A 21,401-nucleotide genomic window follows, 5' to 3' on the forward strand; every position below is an offset into this window, starting at 1 on the left:
TCTGTTGTTTTTTTTTTTCCTCTTTTTTTTCAAGTACAAGTACAGTGGTAAGTCCTTACAATGTTTCGCCAAAACCTGCAAAAAGGCTATTTCTGACGGTGACCCTACAATCGGCTGCTAGCTGTGCGATAACATCATGCACGTCAAGTGTATTGGTATCTGTATTTGTAAGACCTGTCGCGATGTGAAAAGGGAAATGATGTCTTTCATGCGGCAAACCAAAAACGGTTTTAAGGCCATTTTAACGAGTTTTCGTAAAACTCTTGATATGTTCTTGGCGCTGGACACCCAATTTAATAGCCTCACGCTATTAAATGAGTCCCCTAGGCGCAAAAAAACTGCTATTGGTGGGCAGCCTGCAGACGGACCCCAACTACCTGCAACGGGCTCTCAGCAGCAGCCTCCCTCGGCACAGCCCTCGACCCCAGCATTAATTCCAAGAGTGCTGAGATCGAGCGCTAGAAAAGATTCGGTACCCGAATGTGCAGCGGGAGTGGCCGTACCGCCGGTGATTTCTGTTTTGTCCCCTGGGGGGTCGCAAATATTGACCCCTCAAAGTCCCGTGTATATCGATATATCTACCCAGGGTGTAAGAAGTTTTTCCAGCTGTGTTCACAGTATATCGGTTAGATCGCCTTATCAGACGCGGGTATGGAGTTCTTATAGCGGCGGACTCCTCACTCACGTCAGAATTATTAACCTTCGAGGAATGCAACGATGTTGAATTCCTCTGTGTGAAGCTATCTATCAAAGGTAGCTCCATTTTTATTACCTGTCCCTACATACCTCCATTGTTGGAGTTTATTGGAATCACCTTTCCGCTATTCAGATGGTTTCCAGTAGACTTTTGGATAGAGACCAGTTGGTAGTCCTAGCAGATTTTAATAACCCTGGTGCTATTTGGTGCTCAAATAATTCCACCAATACTCTCCATACACCTACACAACATGACTTTATCGCTGGCTTGTTCGACATTTCGCTGTCTTAAGTCAACCATGTGCGAAATTTCTTACAGCGCTTGCTGGACCTTTGCTTCGTCTCTGATCCTGTGAGAGTCTGTTTAGCAAGGGTGGCGCCTCTGACGCAGCCCGAAGATCCTTATCATCCAACTTTCGATGTGACTCTTGATATTGGGTGTGACGTTCAGAATATTTCTGACCGTTCACCCAATAAAGTCCTATGCTTTCGCAAGACGGACTTTGTATGGCTAAATAATTTTATAAACGAGTTCAATTGGTCCGATCTATACATGTGCACTGACAAGGCAGTTGCCGTGGATATTTTTTACAGTGCCATGAATTCATTTTTTACAGAATTTATTCCGTTATATTATCCGCCAAGCTCAAATAAATTGCCGTGGTTAACTAAAGAGTTGAGCCGATTTAAGAATAAACAATCTAGACTGTATGCTAAATTTAAAATCACCGGTTCTCAATCTGCCCTTTCATCTTACTTATCAGCTCGGTCAAAATTTACCGTGCTGAACGCGCAGTGTCATAAAAACTATTAAACTCGTTGTAGGGCCCAGTTTTCACAGGACCCAAAGCAGTGTCCTAGCCTAAACGATAGCTCTTTTCTTTTAGATCTTCATCGTTATAAGCCAGTTTATTCGCCAGGTCCCGACGGAATTCCTGGCTCTGTGCTCAGGTATTGTGCCGACGACCTGTGCTATCCCCTTTTGAAATTGTTTACCTTGTCCTAAGAAACCTTCTACTTTCCCATTATTTGGAAGGAATCGTTTATTATTCCTCTCCACAAAAAAGGTAGCAAACTGTATGCCAGCAATTATAGAGGAATCTCTAAGTGGTCGGTCATCCCTAAACTATTTAAAAACATTATCACCCCTCACTTACAGCACATTTGTAGATAAGTTATATCTCCATGTCAACATGGTTTTATTAGCGAAGATGAACAACAACAAATCTTTTGGAGCTCTCTTCCTATATTATAAAGGGCTTCCATAATAATTGTCAGACAGATGTAATCTATACTGATTTCAGTAAAGCATTTGACTCTGTTAACCATTCTCTCCTCGTTAGAAAACTCAATTCAATGGGTTTTCCAAGTGATCTTCTTAATTGGATCTCAAGTTATTTGAATGGCAGGACGGAAAAGGTCCTCTTTAAGAATAACTTATCCAATGTTCTAAGGGTCACATCTTGCGTCCCGCAAGGAAGCCATTTGGGACCCTTATTGTTTACATTATTTTTAAATGACCTGCCCAAAGTCTTGACTAACTCTAGAGTGCTTATTTATGCGGATGACGTCAAGCTTTCCGTGCAATACAACGACGTTGCCTGCCAGTCGGATTTACAAACAGATCTCAATAATTTTCAAACTTGGTGCCGTGTAAACTTATTAAACTTAAATGGCTCGAAATGGAAGCTAAAGACATTCTCTCTTGTCGTTCCTAAGCTTGCTACTTACACGCTGAACTGCTGCTCTTTGGAAAGAATTAATTCTGTTGATGATTTGGGCGTCCGCTTGGACCCAAAACTTGACTTTATTGATCATATTTCGTCTATGGTGAATAGAGCCAGGGGTGTTCTTTGATCTATTAAACGATGGTCGAAGGAATTCAATGACCCCTACGTTACTAAGTCCTTATATACTTCTTTAGTTCGTCCTATCTTTGAATATAGATGCTGCGTTTGGAGCCCTCAGTACGGCGTCCATACCAAACGCATCGAGTCGGTTCAAAAGAACTTTTTACTTTTCGCTCTACGCGGTTTAAATTGGGATGCAAACCAAAGATTACCTTCTTACTCAAAGAGACTCCTCTTAATAAACTTACCGTCCTCAGCCAATCGTAGAACGCTGCTTGGAATAACCTTTATTTATAACCTTATTCATGGTGATGTGGAAAGTGCTGACTTGTTAAGTCAGCCCAATTTCCCCGTACCAAGTAGAAGTACTAGATCTTATATACCACTAGTGTTGCGCCACTGTAGAACCTCCTTCAAACTGCACGAACCTTTTAGAGTGTTATGTGCAAATTATAATGATTTGTAAACAATAATCTCTAACGCAGATTAAAATCTTTAATACTAACACACTTAGTAAACATGCAAGCTAACAATCTGGCAGCACGCCGGTAGTCAATTTTCTCGTATTCTGTCCTATATTTTCCATCGCGCCTACTAACACCTAACCCAAACAGGCACGTGCCTGGTGTCATACGGGCCACTTGAATGTACTGACCGTAGTGCATCAACGTCCAATTTAAGAAAAAAAAAGTAACTTTAATCAAATGAAATTAATTATTAATTCAAATTTGTGACTGAGTTTTAATAATTTTATTTTATTAATTGTTCTAATATTTTCCTTTTGGTTTTACACTTTTGTCTCTTATTGTCTGTTCTTTGCATTTACACGTCCTCTTTTTCAAAACTTATTTGAAGGCTAACTGCGGAAAAAATGTTTGAATTGTGAACAGCGGGAATTCCGGCTTTTTTAGAAATTGAGTTGGCTTTTTCCCGACTTTTTTTTTTGTATTGTTAACACTTAAGTACAAAATATAAAACAAGTGGTAGCTTTACGATAGTCACTTACGAACAAAACCAGATAATGAGGTGGCGATCGATACAACAACATCAATTTAATCAAGTGGGACAACATCAGGGACAAAAAACAAATTTTGGGTTGAGGTGCTACACTTTATAGCTTCTGGAAACCGCAGATGTTTTGAGTTGCCAACTGGCTCCATCCTAAAATTGCGTTTGCCCTGGTCAGACGCGTAAATAGAAAGGGTTTTTAGCCAGGTTAACCTAATTGAATCCAAGTTAAGGAACATTAAGCATTAGGTAAAGTGTTATATCAAGCAAAAGATATCCTGTATTCCTTTTTATTTTATCGGATCGGAAAATCCTGCGTCGACTATGAAGTGTCTGTAAAATATCTGCACATGATAGGCACTAATAGGTCATACACAAATGAGAAAGACTAATAGGATATTGATAAAATGATGGAAATCTTTGAAACAAAAATTAACTTTATTAATTATTATTTTTGTTGACATTTTTTCTTTTTTTCTACATTTGTTATACCCTTGCAGGGTATTATAATTTCAGTAAGAAGTTTGCAATGCAGTGAAGGAGGCACCTCCGACTATATAAAGTATATATATTCTTGATCAGGATCAACAGCCGAGTCGATCTAGCCATGTCTGTCTGTCCGTTTCTACGCAAACTAGTCTCTCAGTTTTGAAGCTAACTGAATGAAACTTTGTAGTTAGTCTTCTATATACTCTTACTCATATATATGCCGGATCGGACGACTATATGATATACATAGCTGCCATAGGAATGATCGGAAAATTTTTACAAAAAAAATTATAGCATTTTTAGTTTTCAACAGAATTTGATCAAATTTAAGATATAGCCAGTTCATATTATTCTACAATTTATGAAAATTGGACGACTATATCATATAGCTCCCATAGGAACGATCGAGAAATTTCAGAGGAATGAGAATGGCGGTGGCTGTTGCCGGACAATCGCGGTGGCGATAACATTTTTAGTTTTCAACAGAATTTAATCAAATTTTATACATAGCCATGTTATATTATTCTAAAATTTTGTGTCAAATTTTATGAATCTCGAACTGCCATATAATACAGATGCCATAAAAACGACAAAGAAATTAATAAAATTAAAGATTATAACTTCTTCAGTTTTCACCAGATTTTCATTAAATATGAGATATAGCCATTTTATTTTAATCTACAATTTTGTGTAAAGTTATAAAAAAAAAACCGGACTACTATATCACATAGCTGCCATAGGAACGATCAAAAAATGAATACAATTAAAAATTATAACGTTTTCAGTTTTCAGCAGATTTTCATTTAAATTTGAGATATAGCCATTTTATAAATTTTGTGTCAAATTTTATGAAAATCGGACGACTTTATCACATAGGTACTACTTCATTGTTCTTTAATATTAATATATATATTTTATATTGTATGGATTCCTAGTCAGCGAAGTTCTATCTGCATGGGTATATAAACTTCGGCTTGCCGAAGTTAGCTTCCTTTCTTGTTTTTAGTAATTTTAAAAAAATTTTTTTTAGCTTTTTTCTTCAATCTTCCCATTAAAAGCAAATTTTTGTTGGTCAAAAGTTGGCAGCAGTGTAGAGGCGCTCGAAAGAGCGCACCTCAACTCATAGTGTGACCATAGCCATCTTAGACGGCACTCGGCCGTCCTGATATTGAGATAGCCCTCTATCTCTGCCTTGGTATTTAATAACTTACATTATTAAAATTTTTTGCAATATTTAAAATTGTTTAATTTTTTTTTCTTACTGTTTATTAGTTACAATCTTTATATTTTATTATTGGTTTTATCCAATGTCTTTTATTATTTACACTCAAAACACCTTAATATGGGTAGTGAGACAACTGAAGCCCGTCCATATCTTTAAGCAAATATCTGTCTGAGTTTTCTTGAAGGTATCAGTGCTATCAAAGTTCTTCACCATAACATAATCTCTTTCTTTATATTCCAATTTTATTTTTCGCAATGTTGTATTTTTCATTCTTTATTTAAAACTTTCTTTGTACCTCTTCTCTTCTACCTCTTCTTTGTCTTTTAATTTTTTCTTAAGCTCATCACAAACATTGCCTTTTTTTGTTATTCCAAATAATGTTTCCTTAACGTGCTGCTATGAATTTTATTATTCATAGAAAACTCTACCTTTTTAATAACCTTATCCCAATGTAATCCCCTTTCCGGCTCCGTCAATTTTCCAATCATAGGTCCTAAACTTCTATTAATTCGTTCAAATTGGCCGTCTGTGTCTTAACTTCAAACTTACCAGACATAAAACAACTCCCCCAATCTAATATTATACACTTGGGTCTACTATAAGCTTGAAAATAATCTGTCAACGCACTTATTTTGTATTCGTCGTTTTCGTTGTGTACAGCCTAACAAACTTTGTAAAAGTATCTACCACAGCAAATATATGTTTTTTCGATCTATCTACAGGTCCGTAATGGTCTATATGAATGATCTCAAAAGGCTTTTTGCTTTTTGGTATACTATGTACAAATCCATCTCCTTTACCCACTTTCGGAGACTAAACAATTAAACTTGAAACAATTTTGAATGTGCTTTACGACTTTACAACTTTGACTGACAAATTAACAAATACGTTTCGAATGTACTTGCCTCTACCATCATAATACTGTTGCATCTACTTAAAGCATCTACATTTTGCATTTGTCTACATGCTCTGTGCTTTAATTCATAATCGAATTCCTGCAACTTTAGAGACCACCGTGCTATTCTTGGATTTGATTCGATTTTATTGAGCGTTAAAGTTATCGAGTTGCAATCTGTCACAATTTTGACCGTTTTACCAGTAAATATGTTTTAAATCTCTTAAACGCGTAAATTATGACTAAAGTCTCTAACTCAAAACATTAAGTTTCATTCTACTTTTTTATTTTTCGAAGAGATGGACTGCAACGAAAGCAAAGTATCACTGCTTTCGTGTCAGTCCATCTCTTTGAAAAATAAAAAAAGCTCCCCGCGCATGGCCGAAGCGTTCAAACGAGGGAACGAAGGCTAAGGCACAGTATAAAGCTGCCCTTCGAATCCAGAGCCGGCTCCGGAAAAAAACTGCCCTATCTGAAGAGGAGAAGCTAAAGCTTAACTGGGCCGCGGTTTAAATTGGGATGCAAACCAAAGATTACCTTCTTACTCAAAGAGACTCCTCTTAATAAACTTACCGTCCTCAGCCAATCGTAGAACGCTGCTTGGAATAACCTTTATTTATAACCTTATTCATGGTGATGTGGAAAGTGCTGACTTGTTAAGTCAGCCCAATTTCCCCGTACCAAGTAGAAGTACTAGATCTTATATACCACTAGTGTTGCGCCACTGTAGAACCTCCTTCAAACTGCACGAACCTTTTAGAGTGTTATGTGCAAATTATAATGATTTGTACACAATAATCTCTAACGCAGATTAAAATCTTTAATACTAACACACTTAGTAAACATGCAAGCTAACAATCTGGCAGCACGCCGGTAGTCAATTTTCTCGTATTCTGTCCTATATTTTCCATCGCGCCTACTAACACCTAACCCAAACAGGCACGTGCCTGGTGTCATACGGGCCACTTGAATGTACTGACCGTAGTGCATCAACGTCCAATTTAAGAAAAAAAAAGTAACTTTAATCAAATGAAATTAATTATTAATTCAAATTTGTGACTGAGTTTTAATAATTTTATTTTATTAATTGTTCTAATATTTTCCTTTTGGTTTTACACTTTTGTCTCTTATTGTCTGTTCTTTGCATTTACACGTCCTCTTTTTCAAAACTTTTTTTGAAGGCTAACTGCGGAAAAAATGTTTGAATTGTGAACAGCGGGAATTCTGGCTTTTTTAGAAATTGAGTTGGCTTTTTCCCGACTTTTTTTTTTGTATTGTTAACACTTAAGTACAAAATATAAAACAAGTGGTAGCTTTACGATAGTCACTTACGAACAAAACCAGATAATGAGGTGGCGATCGATACAACAACATCAATTTAATCAAGTGGGACAACATCAGGGACAAAAAACAAATTTTGGGTTGAGGTGCTACACTTTATAGCTTCTGGAAACCGCAGATGTTTTGAGTTGCCAACTGGCTCCATCCTAAAATTGCGTTTGCCCTGGTCAGACGCGTAAATAGAAAGGGTTTTTAGCCAGGTTAACCTAATTGAATCCAAGTTAAGGAACATTAAGCATTAGGTAAAGTGTTATATCAAGCAAAAGATATCCTGTATTCCTTTTTATTTTATCGGATCGGAAAATCCTGCGTCGACTATGAAGTGTCTGTAAAATATCTGCACATGATAGGCACTAATAGGTCATACACAAATGAGAAAGACTAATAGGATATTGATAAAATGATGGAAATCTTTGAAACAAAAATTAACTTTATTAATTATTATTTTTGTTGACATTTTTTCTTTTTTTCTACATTTGTTATACCCTTGCAGGGTATTATAATTTCAGTAAGAAGTTTGCAATGCAGTGAAGGAGGCACCTCCGACTATATAAAGTATATATATTCTTGATCAGGATCAACAGCCGAGTCGATCTAGCCATGTCTGTCTGTCCGTTTCTACGCAAACTAGTCTCTCAGTTTTGAAGCTAACTGAATGAAACTTTGTAGTTAGTCTTCTATATACTCTTACTCATATATGTGTCGGAACGGGCCGGATCGGACGACTATATGATATACATAGCTGCCATAGGAATGATCGGAAAATTTTTACAAAAAAAATTATAGCATTTTTAGTTTTCAACAGAATTTGATCAAATTTAAGATATAGCCAGTTCATATTATTCTACAATTTATGAAAATTGGACGACTATATCATATAGCTCCCATAGGAACGATCGAGAAATTTCAGAGGAATGAGAATGGCGGTGGCTGTTGCCGGACAATCGCGGTGGCGATAACATTTTTAGTTTTCAACAGAATTTAATCAAATTTTATACATAGCCATGTTATATTATTCTAAAATTTTGTGTCAAATTTTATGAATCTCGAACTACCATATAATACAGATGCCATAAAAACGACAAAGAAATTAATAAAATTAAAGATTATAACTTCTTCAGTTTTCACCAGATTTTCATTAAATATGAGATATAGCCATTTTATTTTAATCTACAATTTTGTGTAAAGTTATAAAAAAAAAACCGGACTACTATATCACATAGCTGCCATAGGAACGATCAAAAAATGAATACAATTAAAAATTATAACGTTTTCAGTTTTCAGCAGATTTTCATTTAAATTTGAGATATAGCCATTTTATAAATTTTGTGTCAAATTTTATGAAAATCGGACGACTTTATCACATAGGTACTACTTCATTGTTCTTTAATATTAATATATATATTTTATATTGTATGGATTCCTAGTCAGCGAAGTTCTATCTGCATGGGTATATAAACTTCGGCTTGCCGAAGTTAGCTTCCTTTCTTGTTTTTAGTAATTTTAAAAAAAATTTTTTTAGCTTTTTTCTTCAATCTTCCCGTTAAAAGCAAATTTTTGTTGGTCAAAAGTTGGCAGCAGTGTAGAGGCGCTCGAAAGAGCGCACCTCAACTCATAGTGTGACCATAGCCATCTTAGACGGCACTCGGCCGTCCTGATATTGAGATAGCCCTCTATCTCTGCCTTGGTATTTAATAACTTACATTATTAAAATTTTTTGCAATATTTAAAATTGTTTAATTTTTTTTTCTTACTGTTTATTAGTTACAATCTTTATATTTTATTATTGGTTTTATCCAATGTCTTTTATTATTTACACTCAAAACACCTTAATATGGGTAGTGAGACAACTGAAGCCCGTCCATATCTTTAAGCAAATATCTGTCTGAGTTTTCTTGAAGGTATCAGTGCTATCAAAGTTCTTCACCATAACATAATCTCTTTCTTTATATTCCAATTTTATTTTTCGCAATGTTGTATTTTTCATTCTTTATTTAAAACTTTCTTTGTACCTCTTCTCTTCTACCTCTTCTTTGTCTTTTAATTTTTTCTTAAGCTCATCACAAACATTTCCTTTTTTTGTTATTCCAAATAATGTTTCCTTAACGTGCTGCTATGAATTTTATTATTCATAGAAAACTCTACCTTTTTAATAACCTTATCCCAATGTAATCCCCTTTCCGGCTCCGTCAATTTTCCAATCATAGGTCCTAAACTTCTATTAATTCGTTCAAATTGGCCGTCTGTGTCTTAACTTCAAACTTACCAGACATAAAACAACTCCCCCAATCTAATATTATACACTTGGGTCTACTATAAGCTTGAAAATAATCTGTCAACGCACTTATTTTGTATTCGTCGTTTTCGTTGTGTACAGCCTAACAAACTTTGTAAAAGTATCTACCACAGCAAATATATGTTTTTTCGATCTATCTACAGGTCCGTAATGGTCTATATGAATGATCTCAAAAGGCTTTTTGCTTTTTGGTATACTATGTACAAATCCATCTCCTTTACCCACTTTCGGAGACTAAACAATTAAACTTGAAACAATTTTGAATGTGCTTTACGACTTTACAACTTTGACTGACAAATTAACAAATACGTTTCGAATGTACTTGCCTCTACCATCATAATACTGTTGCATCTACTTAAAGCATCTACATTTTGCATTTGTCTACATGCTCTGTGCTTTAATTCATAATCGAATTCCTGCAACTTTAGAGACCACCGTGCTATTCTTGGATTTGATTCGATTTTATTGAGCGTTAAAGTTATCGAGTTGCAATCTGTCACAATTTTGACCGTTTTACCAGTAAATATGTTTTAAATCTCTTAAACGCGTAAATTATGACTAAAGTCTCTAACTCAAAACATTAAGTTTCATTCTACTTTTTTATTTTTCGAAGAGATGGACTGCAACGAAAGCAAAGTATCACTGCTTTCGTGTCAGTCCATCTCTTTGAAAAATAAAAAAAGCTCCCCGCGCATGGCCGAAGCGTTCAAACGAGGGAACGAAGGCTAAGGCACAGTATAAAGCTGCCCTTCGAATCCAGAGCCGGCTCCGGAAAAAAACTGCCCTATCTGAAGAGGAGAAGCTAAAGCTTAACTGGGCCGAGCGAAAGATCGAAGAGAGCAGGCTGCACTTCGCTAAACTTCCTAACATGGCATCAACGGCCGGTTTCGCCAACAAGGTGAAGGAGATGCTTGCCACCAAACGGTAACGCTCTGCCGAGAGTGCCATAAAAGACAGGCCCCCCCCCCCTTGAAGGCGAAAAATCGAAAGGAAAAGATAAGATAAGAAAAAGATAATCGCGAAGGCCAGTGAGGTGACCAAACAACACTTGATCGTGGCACTCATTGCCAGGAGCGATGAGAATGGAAAGATGACCTAGGCGCGGTGGAGGACAGTGCATGCGCGGCTCGTGGTGTCATTAGTCACAAGGATGGAGGAAGACCCTGTAGTGCCCATGCCCATATTCGATGGTGCCGGGTGGCTCAATGGGGTCGGCCGGTTGGATGCGTTGTGGGACGGGGCCAAGCTGGAGGTTGTGGACAGGCAATTAATCCCATCCATCCCAAAAGCGAAGGTACCATTACTATCTAAGGGGACCGAGCGCTGAAGCTGCTGTAGCGTCAGAATCCCGGCATTCCAACCGCAGACCGGAAGGTACTGCACATCACGAGCCCGTGACCCAATGCGCAGTTCTCCAGATTAACAAGGATACAAAGGACATCTTATATCCCAGATACGGGAAGATGGCGTGGGGCATGGGGGCGTATACCTGCGCCATCCCGGGTATAAGGATGACCTAACCCTGAAGGCAGGCGAGGTGGAGAAGGACCTAGGTCTGTAAACCATTATCGACTCCGCCCAGGAACTGACGATGGATGAGTCCGAAGAGGAGGAAGACGGTGACCTGACGATAGTGGTCAACCCGTCGAGTGGAGTTGAGCCCGGTACCCATGTCCCTAACGGTGCTGCAGCCCAATCTCCATAAGAACAAGGTCGCGTCGGCGGAACTCCTAATTTCCATGGATCCAGGGTCCGCCAATGTTGGTCTAGTCCAAGAGCAATGGATTGCCTCGGGCAATGCCGTCGCCGGACTAAAATTCTCAAACTATAACGCGTTCTACACACCATCGGTAAGCAGGAACAGAACCGCCGTACTCGTACGGAAGGGTATTCAAGCTAACCTTACATCTCATTACAGCTCAGACGACCTGACTGTGGTGTTGCTAGAAAGCAAGAAGCGCCTACTGGTAGCTTCCTGCTACATGGCACACGATAGGCCAACTCCACCGGAAGAACTCAGGAGTCTGGTAGAACCCGGCCCAAAGGACCAGCCACTGATCGTACATACGGTTTCAATGAAAATTCATTGAGGGCAGCAAAGGGGCCCTAACAGCACTAATTCACGCGCACGTCTCAGGTTGCACAGAGATCAGCGATGCTTACAAGCACCAGGTACTAACAACCAGGGAAGAGCATCTTCCAAATGTTCTCATATCCTCTAGAAGAACTAACTGGGCCATAGACAGTCCCAAGGACTACAGGCCGATAAACCTCACCTCCTTTCTACGCAAGACGCTAGATAAGCTGCTGGACCTATACATCAGAAACAATGTGGGCAGATCACCGTCAACCAACCAGCACGCATATACAAGAGGGAAATCAGTGGAGACGGCGCTGCATTCGCTAGTAGCCACCATTGAGGGAGCCCTGCACAACAAGAAATATGCGCTCGGAGTCTTCGTAGACATATCCGGGGCATTCAATATTAAAAGCACAGATAGGATTTGGATAGGAAACCTACTAAGTTGCTGACGGGTACAACCAGATTGGGGCACCGCTTCCATGGTGAAAGGAGCGCACAGAGGCACGGCGCAAGGCGGAGTCCTATCCCTATTTCCCTCCTATGGAATCTAGTGGTCGACAACCTAATCAGAAGGTTCGAAAGGAAGGCCCTGAAGATAACAGCCTATGCTGATGACATAAGCATAATTTTCACGGGAGTTTGTCCTTCGACCCTTAGCCCGATCATGGCATCAACACTCAGGGAGATATGTGAGTGGACGGAAAAATTAGGACTCAGTATGAATGCAGATAAGACGGACCTTATTCTTGTCACAAAGAGATACAAGGTACCGCCATGGATACCCCCAAAAATAAATACAACCACACTGTACTAGAGAGGGTGAAAAACGCCACCATTGCTCTATATGCATCCAAGAAGATGGTCAGCAGCACATGGGGCTTCTCACCTGCGTCCGACACTGCTATACGGAGTCCTAATGTGGTGGCAAGCCATGGAAAAGAGGACCTACAAAAAGCTTATGGAGAAAACCCAGCGGCAGGCACTGCTCAGTATATCTGGGGCGCTGAGGTCAACCCCCACAAAATCTTTAGAGACTATAATTGGAATCAATCCCCTGGACATCCACGCGCAACTGACCGCTGGAAAGGCAGCACAACGCCTAGTAGCGCTAGGAAACATGTCGACACAAGGATATGGGCACAGCTTAATTGGTCGAACCATGAGTAGTGTATCTGACTACATGACGCCTAGAACTTGCCTTGATGTGAAAACATCAACATTCATTTAACCTGAAGACTGAAAAACGGTTCAGGACCATGCTCGATACCTCAACATATACACTAACGGCTACAAGATGGAAGGAGGAGTTGGAGCGGGCATATACTGTACAGACCCCGAGACGAGGTTGTCATATAAGCTACCAGGCCAATGCAGCATATTCCAGGCGGAAGTCTTCGTCATCAGGAAGGCGGCAGAGCTTGCGCAGGAAATAGCCCGCCCATGTGAGGCGGTAAACCTGTTCGTAGACAGTCAGGGAGCGATTAGATCCATGCAATCGTCAGCGGTCAGTTCCAAAAATGTACTGGCAAGCAGGGACGCACTAGATATCCTGAGCACGACAATGTCAGTGTGAATCTACTGGGTTCCCAGCCACCAGGGCATAGAGGGAAACGAAATCGCAGAGGATCTTGCAAAGTAAGGGGTCGGACTGGCTATAGATAGAACAGAAAACGTCCCAGTTTCTCTAAGAACGCTTCAAAGCGAGTTGGAGACTCCGCAACCTGCAAAACATCTCAAATCATGTGCAAAGAGCGCAGCCCTAACGCAGGCAAGAGTAAAACACCTATAGGTGCTCCAGCACTGCCATCACTAGCAGATGCTTCCAAGAGGTCGCCAAGTGAACTACTTGCTTGCGCAAAAACTACGGCGGTCCTAAGGGACTTTAACACCGCGTAAGATTCTCCAGGTTCATGTAAAACACAATACGGATAAATAAGGGCCATAGTGGCCTATGATTATCCCCCTCAGGAGGGCCGTCCGGTTCAACCTAACCTAACCTAACCTTCCTTTTCCTTGTACCTAAACCTTTTCCATCGAAACCTGTTTATAAACTTTTTCCATCTAATCCTGTACCTAAACTTTTTCCATTTAACTTTCATTTTTAAAGATTCCAAATTAATTTTTAAATTGCAAGTTTCCATAAAACCTCCGCCCAGCACAACATTAAAGAGCATTGAATCGTCAGCCACAACAGTTAAATTAAACAAAATCTTTATTTCTTCTTTCATAATGAAATATAACATTTTTCCATATTCCCATATTCATAGTCTACTCTTATTCAATCCATAATGTGGTTCTCTTGAGGGTCTAATCCAAGGTTTTTGGGTACTTAATAATGTTTTATAAAAGATACTGGGTTTACTGAATCGATCAAGCATTCTGTAATAATTGGCTGGTTAGAGTTTCCATAAACAAAAATTTTGAATAGTCTTACATTGTTCTTCTTGTTTTTGGGGCATTTTCCGACGAAATAATCTATCGGCCCATATCCATGGCAAGACCCAGGGGTCTTCTTAGGTTTAGTACACGCTCTTCCCCAGTGCCCGTTGCAGTTATAGCAACGAGTCTCCTTGACATTTTCTTTCCTTCAGGAGCAACCTTATGTTTGCAAACGATTTAAGCATCCGTCCAGGGTTTTCAAAACAATGCAGTTTGTCCTGGTTTCGTTATTTTAGGGCCTGAATTTTGGCAATAAGACTTTTATGTCCAAATCCATTTTTGTCGTATAGTTTATGCTCAAAGGAAAATTTTTTCTCGATCCCACTTCTAAGATTGTGACCGAATGTTAATGTTAATAACTTTATTTTATTAATTGTTTTATTCATTTCCATATTGTTTTAAAATAATGGTTTTTACTTTTGTCTGTTCTTCTCTTCATAAAGGCGCTTCCTCGAGAGAGTAAAATGCTCTTTCGAAAGAGCGCGCCTCAACTCATAGTGTGACCATAGCCTAATTATATTAATAGGACCGTTACAAATTGAAATCATTAAAATAAAAGTATGGTCAGGGTAAAACTGTTAGCGACCGCTAAAAAGTTTTTTCTATTCACCACTTCTTCGTAACTTTTGAAGGGGAAATGTTGTTGACCCGGCTCTTTTGAAACTTAAGACCATTTTCACATTAATGACGAACAGCCGTTTTCAACTATTTGCCTCTCGCTCTCTCTCACTGTGTGAAAACGGTTATTGTCTCTCCATACCGTGCTTAAGTTTGCCTGTTGCATGTGTATCAAAAGTATGTATCTTTACTTTATGAACCTGATTTTTCTAAGTGCACTTACAAAATATGTACTGTTCTAATTCACCTATTTATTTTTTCTTTATTTTTATTTATTTTTTCTTGTTCTTTCTTATTCTTGTTTTAACAGAGAGCCACCGCCAGATAGCAGCTGATTGAACTGCTGTGGCTCATCAAAATACTATCAAATTATTGAAGACTTCTAGGACCTATAAAGAATAGTTTACCAACTATTTTGGCTAAAGAATGTAGATAACGCCGAATTGAAGATTCTTCAATGTTTTTTCTCTACCAAAAAGTAAATCCAAATCTTTTAATCAATTTAAGGGTAAAACTATTTCTCTTTTTCCTAGATTTTAGGCTTTTTGGAAATGTTTCGGTCATAATTTGTTGACCCGGCTACATTGTTGCCAATGTAGCTATTTTCCCACTTGATCTGGCGTTTTTCAAAACCTAAATGCGGAATTAATTGTGATCTAGCGGCTAGCGGGAATTATAGCTATTTTTCAAGCAAAAAATGCGTAATTTGAGCTTTTTAAGAACCTGTGCCAACTTCATGTATTTTTATGTTTTACGATGCCCAGGAGAAGAGCAAAAGGAAAGCAACATTTTAGCAGCATAGAGTGGGCGATAGTGAGAACGAGACGCCATATTGGCGTTTTAAAAGCAGGAGAAGAAAAACGAACCCGTAAAGGGGTGGGAGCTAAAGGAATTTCATATTTAGCCCGTGCATGCTGTTGTCGTTTTAGTAAGAAGCTTAAAACGCTGTGAAGGAGTCATTTCCAACCATATAAGTCATATATATTATTGATCAGCAAGAAAAAGGGAATCTTTCTGGGCATATAGGAAAGAACAAAAATTTTGATACATTTTTTTTTCAAAAATTTTCTTGTTAAAATGAACATTTAACACTTTGAAAAATTGACAAAATTTTAAATATTTTAAAATTTTAATTTGACTATGCAGACTTATAAAATTATTAAAAACTACTACATAACTGATTTCCGTATCGAAATTAATGGAGTTTTGGCTTAGTTATGAGATTTTTGAGCTTCGATTTGCCGAAAAAATTCTTATATATATATCCGTACAAAGAATGCGTAATTATTTTTAAATATAGTGTCAAAGTATATTTTTATAATTATTGAATTTTTCCTAAACTTCTCGAAATAAAAATATGAAAAAATTCAAATTCAGCTGCAGAAGAGGAGATAATTGAAAAACTTGATATGTTGGCAAAAATACTTAAATAATTAATAAAAAATATTGTTTCAGTACTCTAGCGTTATTTTTTAGCTATCATTAAAATTTTCTAGCTATTTCTAGCTTTTTTTAAGAGTTGGTTTAGCTTTTTCATGACCTGAAGAGTTGACAACACTGCCCGGCTACTTAAGACACGTTTAACATAGAGGTGGAGAACTATCGATAGTCGTCGCCATCGATAGTGAGCGATTATTTTTCTCAAACCATCGATAGTGTCGATAGTACTATCGGTAGTGTTATGCTTTTGAATTTTTAGATGTAAAAAAAGCTATAAAATGAAATTTGAACAAAACTTTATTATATTTTTAACTCTTTAAAAATAAAAAATTAATTTATTTATTTATTTTTTTGATTAGGGATTGTATAAAAAGTACATCGTCGAACTGTGTATTCGAGCGGAAAAGAAGTACAAAACTAATTCTTTTTTAAAAAGAGCATTAGGAGATTTTTACTTTCAGCTATACTTTAGCTTTTCACTATATTTTGGCGTTTCACTTTCAACTTTATTTTTTCTGTGATGTGATAAGCCGCGTGCAAAACTATCGATAGTGCAGGGCTGCCATCGATGGCGGTGCGATAGCGCCAAACAATCGATAGTGTCGATAGTGCCATCGATAGCTCTCCACCTCTAGTTTAACATTTAATGCTTGGTTTTTGGTTAATATTTGATTGCATTGGCATGCATTCTAGCGGTCGTGCCTCCCTTGGACACCTCCCAGACGTCTTAATAAGACAGCTTTGTGTACAAGGAACTCGGATGATTCGACACATGTGGATCGAATTCCAGTATGTATATGAAAGTTTCTGGAGCATATGTATATGTAGATCTTTAAGATCGGTAAGTCGAGCTATGAAGTTATCCCAATTTGTCCTTGCTGGCATATATCTTTCAAATTTATATTTCTCTTCAAGGTTCTTATCTTCCTTATAAAATAATAAATATGCCAACAGCCGATATATTGTATTTACCTTTACTAATTTAATTATATTAACAGTATCAGCTCTTCTGAACTTCTGAATTCATCTTTTCCGCACTTTCCTGTTCAAGGCGGGACTTATAATTTAAAATATGAAAAGGAGCTGCAAGTGAGAGCGAGAGGCATATGGTCGGGATTTTATACCCTTGCAGGGTATAGTCTTCTACATATATACTCTCACTCGTATATGTGTCGGAACGGGCCGGATCGGACGACTATATCATATAGCTGCCATAGGAATAATCGGAACATTTTTACAAAAAAAATTATAACATTTTTAGTTTTCAACAGAATTTGATCAAATTTGAGATAAAGCCATTTCATATTATTCTACAATTTTGTGTAAAATTTCATGAAAATCGGACGACTATATCATATAGCTCCCATAAGAACGATCGAGAAATTAATTCAATTAAAAGGTATAACATTGTCAGTTTTCAACAGATTTTCATCAAATTCGAGATATAGCCGTTTCATATTATTCTACAATTTTGTGTAAAATTTTATGAAAATCGGACTAATATATCATATAGCTCCCATAGGAACGATCGAGAAATTTGAGAGGAATGAGAATGGCGGTGGCTGTTGTCGGAAGACTGTCAATCGCGGTGGCGATAACATTTTTAGTTTTCAACAGAATTTAATCAAATTTGAGATATAGCCAATTCATATTATTCTACAATTTTGTGTAAAATTTTATCAAAATTGGACGACTATATCATATAGCTCTTATAGGAACGATCGAGAAATTAATTCAATTAAAAACTATAACATTTTCAGTTTTCAACAGATTTTCATCAAATTTGATACATAGCCATTTTATAAGAAATAAAGGAAGTTAATAAAATTAAAGATTATAACTTCTTCAGTTTTCACCAGATTTTCATCAAATATCATTTTATTTTAATCTAAATTTTGTGTAAAGTTATAAAAAAAAAACCGGACTACTATATCACGAACGATCAAAAAATGAATACAATTAAAAATTATAACGTTTTAAGTTTTCAGCAGATTTTCATTAAATTTGAAATATAGCCATTTTATATCAGTCTTAAATTTTGTTGCAAATTTTATGAAAATCGGACGACTATATCACATACATATGTAGGTGCCATACAAACGATCGTTAGATGTGGAGCAAAAATGCAAATCTGTGAATGTAAAACTGAAAATATAATATGTATGTATAGGTGAATGAAATGAGAGCAGGTATTACTTCATTGTTTTTTTTTTAACATTAATATATATATTTTATATTGTATGGAAGGAATCCAGGAAGTCATCGAAGTTCTATGTGCAAGGGTATATAAACTTCGGCGTGCCGAAGTTAGCTTCCTTTCTTGTTTTTTTTAAATTTTTATTCTATTTGCAAGAAGTTTGAAAAATAATAAAAGTGTGCCGTCGGGAATCTTCTAACTCCATCCAACTTACTAGTATTTTTAATTTCGTGTTTTCGCACAGGCCTTTAAAACGGCCTCCCTTTACCTCGCTTTCTCTCACTGCTTGCAAACTGAGTTTTACCCGCCGACGACTTGTTTGGGTATTCTTGTTGCTTAGGCACCATCTTTATTTTACTAGCTCCCTATCATCTTTGTTTACGTTTTCCAGTGAATGCCAAAAATGGTAAACGAATTTGGATGGAAAGCAAACAGAACAAATATTGGAGCATATTATTATTATATATTTATTTATATATATATATTTATTATTATATATTTTATTTATTATTATATTTTTTATCATTAGGAAACGAATATCTAATAGTAAAGTCTTTCTTTTCTATTATGAATTTTAATATATTTAAAAATAAATAAATATTGCAAATCCATTACCTATCTTTCTTCAAATACGACCTGAAACCTAATCAAATTGCGTTACAATTTGTCATATGTTTTAAAACACAATTTCAGCTTTTTAATCTTTGAACACTTAATTTCCTTTTAAATATGTATGTGTACTCAATGTACATATGGAGGCAAACTTTAGGAACGTAGTTTATATAATAGGTCCCGCACTATGACGCGAAACCATTGCCATAAACGTCTCATGAATAAAATATTGTTTGAATCTCCTACATGACTTGTTAGGATTTTTTCAATGATCGGGGAAGCGAAAACTTCAGGTACTGAATCTCTCGCTTACCACGTGAGGAATAAAAAATTACTTCGCTATATCTCGCCGTATATCGCTGTCCAACTGTCTGAGAAGAGAAAAACTAGAATAAGAGAGGTTCAGAGAGGCCTAAAAGATACAAAGACTTGGCCCACTCAGTTCTTGGACGACAGATGACCGTGTTGGTAGTGGCTTGCGGATGGTGGTGCTTTAGACGGGAAACCGTGAATTGAAACCGTGTGACACTACGGGCCTTCGTGATATACAATACAGCGTGCAGCTCGTAAAATACAAAGATAGCACCAAGAAAGCAAGGTGAAATGACAAATAAATATGGCTCGAAAAGAAATTAGCAGAGCTCAAGGGAATACCCACATAACTGAAATGAGTTAAGCGAAAGAAAAAACGAGAAATTGTACATTGTTGTAAAAAGTGTAAAAATGTATATCGACAAAAATCTTCAAATGCACGAAAATGCAAGATCTAAAACAAAGTATCCAAGAGTACAATATTAACAAAGGTTTGTTTAAAACATTTTCATTACCTATATTCATATGTATGTAATTAAAAAAGAAATCAAATCAAATCAAAGTTACGGTTGTGTTTTTGGGAAACAATTTCCACTCCTCTAGAGCATACAATTATAAGTATAACATACATTGAAAACTGTTAAAACCAGTTTTCAGTCAAGCAGGCCAAGCAACAAAGGCAAAAAGAAGATATTTCAACTAAGAAATAGAGAGAAACGTTCGTTGAGCTAAATATTAAGCCGGCAACGGATCTGAACATCGCAAAAATCTCCAATGCCCCTTTTTGGTTAATTGAAATAGAAAGAAAAACAAAAAACATATAACATATAAAATAATTTTTAAATGATTTACAATAAGTTTGAAGAAGAAAAAACAGATGAGAAATAACACAAACCCAAAAGGAAATTTGCTGATCTGAGTGTTTCTAAAAGAAAGGCTGCGGAAAATTGTTTTTTTTTTATACCCTTGCAGGGTATTATAATTTCAGTCAGAAGTTTGCAACGCAGTGAAGGAGGCACCTCCGACTATATAAAGTATATATATTCTTGATCAGGATCAACAGCCGAGTCGATCTAGCCATGTCCGTCTGTCCGTTTCTACGCAAACTACTCTCTCAGTTTTGAAGCTATCTGAATGAAACTTTTTAGTTAGCCTTCTATATACTCTCACTCGTATATATGTCGGAACGGGACGGATCGGACGACTATATAATATAGCTGCCATAGAAATGATCGGAAAATTTTTACAAAGAAAATTTTAACTTTTTCAGTTTGCAATAGAATTGGATCAAATTTGAGACTATTTTACTATACTCTACAATTTTGCATAAAATTTTATGAAAATCGGACTACTATATCATATAGCTCCCATAGGAACGATCGAGAAATTAATACAATTAAATTTATAACTTTTTCAGTTTTCAGCTGATTTTCATCAAACTTGAGGTATAGCCATTTTATATTAGTCTTAAATTTTGTGTCAAATTTCATGAAAAATGGACGACTATATCATATAGGTGCCATACAAACGATCGTTTGATGTAGAGGAAAAATACAAATCTGTGAATGCAAAACTGCAAATATAATATGTATAGGTGAATGAAATGAAATCAGGTATTACTTCATTGTTTTTTAACACAAATATATATAATTTATATTGTATGGATTCCTATTCATAGAAGTTCTATCTGCAAGGGTATTTAAACTTCGGCGTGCAAAAGTTAGCTTCCTTTCTTGTTTTTTTTTTTATTTTATTCCTTAAGAGTCAATTGAAATGACTCGCTTAATTTATATTTCGGCATGACCCTGGGCAATAAAGAAGCTGTGCTTTAACAATATCGAATGAGCAAACAATTTGAATTTATAAGGTCTAACCCAAATCTTTTTATAGACCCAACACC

General features: G+C 36.8%; 1 protein-coding gene and 1 pseudogene across 5 annotated transcripts in view; both read left to right on the forward strand.

The window, feature by feature from the left end:
* The first annotated feature begins 7,523 nt into the window (after positions 1–7,523).
* LOC110185089 (uncharacterized) overlaps positions 7,524–21,401 on the forward strand; it is a 31,408-nt gene continuing 17,530 nt past the window's right edge. For 3 of the 5 annotated variants that reach the window (XM_086841231.1, XM_086841230.1, XM_086841235.1), the window contains exons 1-3: positions 7,524–11,650; positions 11,719–17,221; positions 17,379–19,992. The gene's annotated coding sequence lies outside the window, so the exon portion shown is untranslated. The remainder of the gene's footprint in view (positions 11,651–11,718; positions 17,222–17,378; positions 19,993–21,401) is intronic. The other 2 variants (XM_086841232.1, XM_086841233.1) reach the window with 2 other exon arrangements.
* LOC147644700 (uncharacterized) lies at positions 10,416–11,505 on the forward strand (annotated as a pseudogene).

Source organism: Drosophila serrata, unplaced genomic scaffold, assembly GCF_035046125.1.
Source record: "Drosophila serrata isolate PLE 108 unplaced genomic scaffold, ASM3504612v1 contig_112, whole genome shotgun sequence".
In the NCBI taxonomy this organism is placed as follows: Eukaryota; Metazoa; Arthropoda; class Insecta; order Diptera; family Drosophilidae; genus Drosophila; species Drosophila serrata.